This window comes from Sphaeramia orbicularis, chromosome 13, assembly GCF_902148855.1.
Source record: "Sphaeramia orbicularis chromosome 13, fSphaOr1.1, whole genome shotgun sequence".
NCBI classification, from domain to species: Eukaryota; Metazoa; Chordata; class Actinopteri; order Kurtiformes; family Apogonidae; genus Sphaeramia; species Sphaeramia orbicularis.
This window is the reverse complement of record NC_043969.1, coordinates 24,945,218-24,954,724: the sequence shown is the minus strand read 5'-3', so window position 1 is coordinate 24,954,724 and position 9,507 is coordinate 24,945,218. Positions and strand designations below refer to the sequence as shown.

General features: G+C 39.4%; 1 long non-coding RNA gene across 1 annotated transcript; it reads left to right on the top strand.

The window, feature by feature from the left end:
* The first annotated feature begins 6,732 nt into the window (after positions 1-6,732).
* On the top strand, positions 6,733-7,219 carry LOC115431472 (uncharacterized). Its single transcript, XR_003937105.1, has 3 exons — positions 6,733-6,778; positions 6,866-7,030; positions 7,122-7,219. It is a non-coding gene; the product is annotated as an uncharacterized LOC115431472 (long non-coding RNA).
* Positions 7,220-9,507: the final 2,288 nt, after the last annotated feature.

Below are 9,507 nucleotides of genomic sequence, written 5' to 3'. Positions count from 1 at the left end.
CACTGGCCTTTTAACAGTTCCAAAAGCTAACACAAAAACTCATGGCGAGGCAGTTTTTCAGCATTATGCTCCTCGCCAGGGCTGCAGAGAACGTTGACATTTTTAAAACCAGGCTCAAGACCCACTGTTTTAATTTGGCTTTTAACTAATGCCTCTGTTTTATCCACTCTAATGTTTTATAGTTATATTTTAATATATATATCTTAAGATGCTTTTAACCAGTGCTTCTGTTGTATCATTTTAATGTTTAATATTTTTATTATATTTATATGTCTTACGTTTAGCTTCTTTTAATCAGTTCTTTTATATCTGTTTAATGTATCTTATCTATATTCTCCAGTGTTTCATGAGAGGGAGCCCTCCGTGCCGGGGGGGCTGTGGACTCTGGTGGCTGTGGCGCCTTCTTTCACTGGGGTCTGCTCCTTGCTGGTGGGTGGGGGTCCCAGTTGGCCCTCTCCCACTGGTTGGGATGCAGCGCTGTGTCGCTGGTGCCTGGTTGCCAGGGTCGACGGCTGCCTCCTGGTGCGGATGGCTCCCTGAGACAGCGCTGCCTCTTTTACTTTTACTTTTTGGTGCTCTTGTGCTCAGTCAGTCTTTTTAAGTATGTGTGAGCTTGTGGGTTTGGATATGTGTGCGTGTGTGTGTGTGGGTGGGGTGTGGTACTGATTTTTCAACTTATATGTAAAGCACTTTGTGCTACATTCCTTAATGTATGAAAAGTGCTATATAAATAAATATTGATTGATTGATTGATTGATTGAACATAACCCCCCTTATGATTTTCTGTTTCGGTGGTCGAAAATGACCCCCTTGAAAAATGGTTTCAAACAGTCTGAAATACCTCATGTGACTAATTGATGCCTTTGGGATCGTTTAGAAGTATTTTTAAGCAAAAAAAAAAAAAGTTGGACCAAAATCTCTTTTTTTTCCCGGACCACCTACCCTTACGATTTTCCGTACCAGTGGTCGAAAATGACCCTCTTCCAAAATGGTTTCAAATCAACTGAAACTTAAGGATAATATAAGGTAAGGATAAGATAAGGAAAGGATAGTTTAAGGTTAGGATAAGTTAAAATAAGGATAAGATAAGGTAAGGTTAACTTAAGGATAATATAAGGTAAGGATAAGATAATGAAAAGAAAAGGTAAGGATAAGTTAAGGTAAGGATAAGGTATGGATAAGATAAGGAAAGGATAGTTTAAGGTTAGGATAAGTTAAGGTAAGGATAAGATAAGGTAAAGTTAACTTAAGATAAATTTAAGGTAAGAAAAAAATAAGGAAAGGATAAGTTAAGGATACGTTAAGGTAAGTATGAGGTCAGGATAAGATAAGGAAAGGATAGGTTAAGGTTAGGATAAGATAAGTTTAACTTAAGGATAATGTAAGGTAAGGATAAGATAAGGAAAAGATAAGTTAAGGAAAAGGTAAGGATAAGTTAAGGCAAAGATAAGGTAAGGATAAGATAAGGAAAGGATAGTTTAAAGTAAGGATAAGTTAAGGTAAGAATAAGTTAAGGATAAGATAAGGAAAGGATAGTTTAAGGTTAGGATAAGTTAAGATAAGGAGAAAATAAGGATAAGGTTAACTTAAGATTAAGGTAAGGAAAACATAAAGAAATGATAAGTTAAGGATAAGGTAAGGATAAGTTAAGATGAGGATAAGGTAAGGTAAGGAAAAGTTAAGGTAAGAATAAGGTAAGGATAAGATCAGGAAAAGATAAGCTAAGGATAAGATAAGGAAAGGATAGTTTAAGGTTAGGATAAGTTAAGGTAAGGATAAGATAAGGTAAGGTTAATTTAAGATTAATATAGGGTAAGGAAAAGATAAGATAAGGATAAGGTAAGGAAAAGTTAAGGTAAGGATAAGATCAGGAAAAGATAAGTTAAGGATAAGTTAAGGCAAGGATAAGGTAAGGATAAGATAGGGAAAGTATAGTTTAACCTACGAACAACCTACGAAGACCCTATGAACAACCTATGGACAACCTAGGAAGAACCTGAGAACAACCTACGAAGACCCTACGAACAACCTGTGAACAACCTACGAAGACCCTACGAACAACCTACGAAGACCCTACGAACAACCTACAAAGAACCTACGAAGAGCCTACAAACAACCTACGAACAGCCTGTGAAGAACCTACGAAGAGCCTATGAACAACCTACGAAGAGCCTATGAACAACCTACGAAGAACCTACGAAAAAACTACGAAGAATCTACAAAAAACCTACAAAGAACCTACGAAAAATCACCAAAAGCCTGAGTCACAGAGAAAAACCTAAGAAAAACCTGATGAACTCTGGTCGTTCGTGCAGCAGTGCATGCTGGGAGTTGTGCGGCGTCCACACAAACACAGGTTGACCTTTGACACCTGATTAATATTTTGCTTGTTAACTCCGCCATCTTGGCTTATTAGTGACATCACCCTAGGACCGCCCCCGGAGCCACATCTTGTACTCACTGCTCATGTCCAGTTTCTTGCAGATTCCCGGCGTCCTCGCCACTGTTGTTCTCGTCGCCGTCATCCTCCATTTGGCGCTCAGACATTTGGAGGCTGACAGTTTGGAGGCGGTGTGCAGAGACTCCACCCTCCCGGCGCTCATGGTGGATCTGCTGGACCTGGTCTCTCCGCACGAGGCTTTCTGCATGATGGTGGGGTCCGGCGTCGGAAGGGCGCGGCGGGAGGGGCCTCGGGTCACCGGGGCAGCAGCGGGAGGCGAGCAGGGAGGGGAGGGGGGCAGGGAGGGTTTGAGATGGGAGGGGGCGGAGTCAGCGGATCCAGAATCCACTAGGTCCTTAGGTAGGATTGCCTTGAAGGTCCTGGAGTCCCAGGACATTTTGACGAACAGCGTGTCCTCATCACATGATGCCTTTGGGATTATTTAGAAGTATTTTTGAGCAAAAAAAAAAAAGTTAGACCAAAATCTTGTTTTTTTTTCCAGACAACATACCCCCCCTTTATGATTTTCCATACTGGTGGTCAAAAATGACCCCCTTGAAAAATTGTTTCAAACAGTCTGAAATACCTCACATGTGACTAATTGATGCCTTTGGGATTATTTAGAAGTATTTTTAAGCAAAAAAAAAAACAAAAAAACAAGTTGGACCAAAATCTCGTGTTTTTTTTTTTCATACCGCGCCCTTATGATTTTTCTTTCTGGTGGTCAAAAATGACCCCCTTCAAAAATGGTTTCAAAAAGTCTGAAATACCTCACATGTGACTTATTGATGCCTTTGGGATTTATTTAGAAGTATGTTTAAGCAAAAAAAAAAAAAAAAAAAAAAAGTTGGACAAAATTCTCATTTTTTTTCTGGACAACATACCCCCTATAATTTTCTGTACCGGTGGTCGAAAATGACCCCCTTGAAAAATGGTTTCAAACAGTCTGAAATTACTCACATGAGAGTAATTTATGCCTTTGGGATTACTCAGAAGTATTTTTAAGCAAAAAAAAAAAAAAAAATTGGACCCGGATGACATACCCTCCCCTTACAATTTTCTGTTTCGGTGGTCGAACATGACCCCCTTGAAAAATGGCTTCAAACAGTCTGAAATACCTCACATGTGACTAATTCATGCGTTTGGGGTTATTTAGAAGTATGAAACGATAGCTCTGCCTTGAAGGAGTACTTTTACCCATTTTTAATCTGTTTTTAAGGACATCTCCTACCTTTTTACCATCTGAGCTTTAACTGTATATCCCTGGGCTTTTATAATTCAAGTGTTTTTAATAATCAAGCCTCTGTATCGAACGATCGCCGATTAAGAAACCGGGTACACATTGGCGCCAAATTCACATCTGGAGAGCCTGGTCTCCCCATGACTGGAGCTACAATGCCTACAACACCTCACTTTGACAGTGAGCCTCTAAAAAAAGCAAATAAGAAAATAGCAGACCTGAAGGAAGATATCCATCGTCTGTCGGAGGAACTACGAAGGAAGGAGTCCCTCCTGTCCAGCTTCACGGCTCGTTCGACAAGTGTGGCATAAAATACGGACCTTGTAAAATTTGGACTTATTTGGAATTTGCGCACGCGCGGGTGTGCACGAGATTGTTGCGCATGTGCGCTAATGAGCTCAGCCTTACCGGATGTCAGGTTCAGCGAGGCTTATGAAATAAGTACCTTGCGAGTAGAATTGTGCGCTTTTGGGTTGTTATCACGTTTGTCTCGTTCAGATTAGCTCCCCAAGCTACAATTAACACCGCTATTATGAATTCCACACCACCTATTTCTTTAAACAACAAATTTGTTACAGTCATGAAACATAGGTCCTGTATCGCTAAGGGGACATGGGTTTAACTTTAAGCATTTGACAGTTAGCACTGTTGAGGCCTATCCCCTAGCTCTGCTGGACGTGCAAGATATGTATGTGGCTTCATTTTACTCGGTTTAACCTGACAGCTACTCCTGATAACTGGAATAGCGATTGCAATTAGGATGCTCAATAAATCCGCCTGTGCCGTAAGTGCTTGTGCCAAGTTTGGGGCTTCAGTGACACTGTTTTGGTAAGTAACCCTGTGGCATTGTTTTGGCATGACAGTTAATTTCTAAGCACCTATATATATTTCAAGTTAGGTCATAGATCTATCATAAAGTCTAAGCAAAATCAGTGATCATGGGCAGGAAAGATCCCGACACACAAATAGAACACGTGTATCATTTTTTACTCAAACAGAAACCCCACCCAGACTGTCACAAAGCAGAGTACAATGGTATCAGAAAAGCAGCTAAGAAATTCATTCTTGGCAAAGGTAAGTTTACATGGCAAATATTAGTCTATATGGCCTAACCCTAAAGTTTATACCTTTATACAATACACTACAAATAAAGTTATTTGATCCTTTAGCATGTTTATACATATCAGAATAATAGTTATTATTGATGAAAAGGAGACAGAAAGAAATTTAGGCATACAGACTATATATAATGTAAAACAATAAAAAAGGAACAAATTAAAATAAAAAAAAAAGCTGTCAGTTTATATGATCCAACAGCAATATGACGTATAATAGCAAACTATATATCTTTTTTAGCTGTAGTTGTTTTCTTAAAGCATAATGGTTTTGCTTTGCTTTTAGGCCAGGACCTCTTTTACATTGGACCAGATGGAAACCAAAAGCGACTTGTTATACGCAGTGATGCAGACAGAGAGAGTGTTTTGAGAGAGTGCCACAATGATGCAACAACTGGTGGTCACCGAGGCATCATTATCGCGCAAAGAAAAGTGGAGGCGTCGTACTACTGGAGTGGTATCACAGAGAGTGTCAAGAACTGGGTAAGTGAAGTTTGCACTTAAAATGTGTCTGGGGTACTTATTTGTGAACGAGGTCATACATGTTTGTTATTGCTCGACATGTCGCGCAGGACGTGGTGTCTTAAAAATGTGTTGGGTTATGTATTTTACAAAACGGGGTACAAATCTTACAAACAAAAATTCCATATGTCATTCCAATTTTTGCTAAAAGAAAATGTTAAGTTTATTTTTATTGGGTGTTGTTTTCAAAGTTAATTGATTGGTTTCTGAGATCATACATGCACGTTATTGCAAGACATGTCATGCATGCCTTAATGACTTGAAATGTGATGGGGTACATATTTTACAAAATGGGGTACAAATCTTACAAACAGAAATGCCATATGTCATTCCAATTTTTGCTAAAGGAAAATGTTAAGTTTATTTTTGTTGGGTTTTGATTTCAAAGTTTATTGATTGGTTTCTGAGATCATACATGCAACTTATTGCAAGACATGTCATGCAGGCAAAATTAATTATAATGTTTTGGGGTACATATTTTACAAAACGGGGTACAAATCTTACAAACCAAAATTCCATATGTCATTCCATTTTTTTGCTGAAAGAAAATGTCAAGTTTATTTTTTTTGGGTGTTGATTTTAAAGTTTAATGATTAAATGCTGAGATCATGAATGTATGTTATTGCAAGACATGTCATGCAGGCAAAATTACTTATAATGTATTGGGGTACATATTTTATGAACCGGGGTACAAATTTTACAAACAAAAAACCCATACACATTTGAGTACTATTGTTATAATTGTTCCAGATCAAACACTGTGATAAGTGTCAGCGCGTCGGACACCTGAAAACGGTTGGCCCAGAACTGCATCCGATTACAACCGATGGCTGTTGGCAGGTTCTGGGAATGGACCTAATCGGACCATTTGCAGAAACTGAGGCAGGGCATAAATATGTCTGCACACTGACTGATTTGTTCAGCAAATACGTCTACGCAGAGCCAATCCCTTCTAAAGAAGCTTCATCTGTTGCAAAGGTTGTTAGGAACTTGAGCCACCTGTATGGACCACCTGGCCGGATCATCACAGATCAAGGAAGAGAGTTCAACAATGAGGTTTGTATTGTGAATGTCATATAGTCCTAGATTCCTAGACTTGAATGATTGTAAGGTAATACACATTCCATGAGTTATGCATCTACTTGTTGTCTATTTCAGCTTAACAAAGACATTTTCCAGTTCTTGGGTATCAGACACTCCGTCACGTCAGCTTATCACCCGCAAGCAAATGGCCAGGATGAGCGCACAAATCAATTGGTGAAACGGGCCCTGGTCAAGTACATTAATGAGTAAGTGTTTCAAATGTCCCTTGCTACTGTCATTTTAAGATCTCTTGTAACAGGATTTAACTTTTGTTAAATTCGCTTCAGCGATCAAACAGACTGGGACGAGTATGTCAGGCCGGTGGTATACAGTATCAACACCTCCTACTAGCGCTCTACCAAACACACTCCATATGAGGTATGTTATACAAAGTTCCCTACGCAGTTTAGCTTTGTACAATGTTTAGTAATAAAGACTGTGATGGCATGTATATCTTGATTACAGATCCTTTTGAAGAGGGTACCCCAGTCTGTGACAATGCTCAACCAAGCGACAAGTCATGATGATCCGGACCAGGAAAGCATGCCAACCATCCAAGATGTGCCGCCTGAAGCCATAGACGACCACATGGATACCATGATGGCACAAGCAGAAAAAATAAATGAAAAGGTTTGTTTAATATATCGACGACTGTAATTCCAGATAACTCTCGTACGTATAACATAAGAGAACATTATTTTATTTGTGTTTCATATTTCAGATAAAGGAGAATATTGGTGTGGCCCAAGCAAGGCAGAAAAAAGAATATGATCAGCGCAAGCAGAAAGGTGTTAAAAGTTTCAACTTTTCCGTGGGAGATAAGGTACTAGTTTATTATGTTCTTCATGATCAGTATCCTATTCATGACCATTGTTCATAAGGATGACACTATGACCTTTGACGACAGCAGGTAATATTTCATTTTATTTATCCAGGTTCTGAGAAAAAACTTGAAGAAGCTCGGCCGGAAAGGTAATCGCTTAGAAACCGACTGGTTGGGGCCCTACCAAATCGTGGACATTACTTCTGCTGGCCAGGTCGCTTTGTCTAAAGATGGTGTACCAGTGAAAACCAAATACAACATTCAGCAACTCAAGCCATACTACCAGTAAATAATTTTCTTTTGCTCAATACATTGTGTGAAATTTTAGGGGATGGTTACTATTTCTGTCAATTGTATCTCAGGACGGAAAGAAGTGATAGCCCCCCCAAACAGCCTGAACAAGAACTAGAAAACCAAACGCCAACAGCCAGCAATAGTGGACCTGTGACCGGCACGGACAAAGTGACTCCTTCTTTTGAGAAGCAATCTTCTGAAGTGTAAGTGATTTTATTAATATTATAATAAGACTTGTATATTATTATACTAATGTGACTATTCGTTACTCATTTTTTAAACATAATCTTGCAGACACACTCGGAAGGCTTCAAAAAGAAAGCATGATGGAGAAATTGTGTTGACCCCAGAACAGTGCCTTGGTCCTGCTGTTCCAGATCACCTGGGCATTAGCCGATGGCCCACGCGGCATGCTACACTTTCAAAGGATGTGGAAACAGCTTCTGTTGGGGGTACCACCATCACCAAAAGCGACCTTGATACACTCAAGGCCCAAAACTGGCTCAATGATCAGGTATACGATAATGTCACTTCATGAACTAGTTACTTATTTAATAAACAGGAGTAGTAATCTATTATTGATTTGGATCAAAACAATAGTCTTTAGTTGGTGTAAACAATTGTAAACACTTGTTTTGCAGGTGGTGCATTCGTATCTGGGCCTGCTTATGGAGGAAGCCAACAAAATAAAGCCAAAATCAACTTTTATACTTCCATCATTTACCGAGGTGTTGTGGGGGAACAGGAACATCCGCAGGGCTTTCTTTAGAAAAGTAAGTTTTTCATAGGGTAGGGTCTGCTGTGTGGCATTCATATTGTAAGACTGTTAAAGGTTTATGGCTAAACACATGACATTTTATCCTTGGAATAGGTGAAGTTTGAGGAATACGAGCGCCTCCTGATGCCAATCAATGTGAACAGAAATCACTGGGTGTTGTTTGTAGCCGATGTGCCTTTCAGAACTATAGCCATCCTAGATTCTCTGGGGTCAACCACAGCTGAGGCTTACCTCACCAGCTGGGAGTAAGTGAATTTTTGATAAAGAATTATATTGCTTTTGATTAAGTTATATTGCTTTGCCATTTTGCTCTAAAAGTTATCCAATATCTTACCTATGCTCCGTCTCCCTTTTAGGAAAGTCCTTCAAGACCGAGAAGAAGCTGGCCTCGAGTCACTGGCGGGAGGATGGACAACCACCAATATGACAAGCACACAACAAACAGATGGCCACAGCTGTGGTATTTTCACTCTAATGGTATTTTCACTCTAATGGTATGTAGCCCTCTTGTGTGGGGTAGATGTGTCTAAAGTTACAGCGGCACATGCAGTCCACTACCGACCACACATAAGCCACAGGTTGGTCAAGGCAGTGAGGGAAGATGATGGAACATGTGAGCTGCCACTGTGCGAGAAACCTACCGGCCGACGTGTCCAGTGGGTCCAGTGCGACCGCTGTGACAAGTGGAACCACATTTCATGTGCTGGATTGCACAAGCCACCACCCAGTTCAGAGACTTACCAGTGTATTGTGTGTTTGGAGTTGCAGTAAATAAAATGGTCTCAACTAACAGCTAAGAAAAAAGGTGTCTCAGTAAAGAACATTTTTTTTACATTGTATTTGAAATGGCTTATTGTGTTGTCTGTGATTTCATATTACTGTGATTTTATATTACTATATTTTTTTCATATCAAATGCACATTCATTGTCTTATGTCATTCAAGATCAATAAACTCTTAGACACTACCGTGCTAGGACACATATATATATATATAAGATGTCTCAGTAAAGATCATTTTGTGTTGTGTCCTTTGAGATCAAAATCTATATTTGAAATTGCTTATTGTGTTGTCTGTTACTTCATTTATATTAGTTTTTTTCATATCCAATGCAAATATAATGTGTTATGTCCTTTAAGATCAATAAAATCTTAAACACCACAGTGTTTTGTACTTGATCATAATACACATTTTTCATTTCGAGAGGTAATTG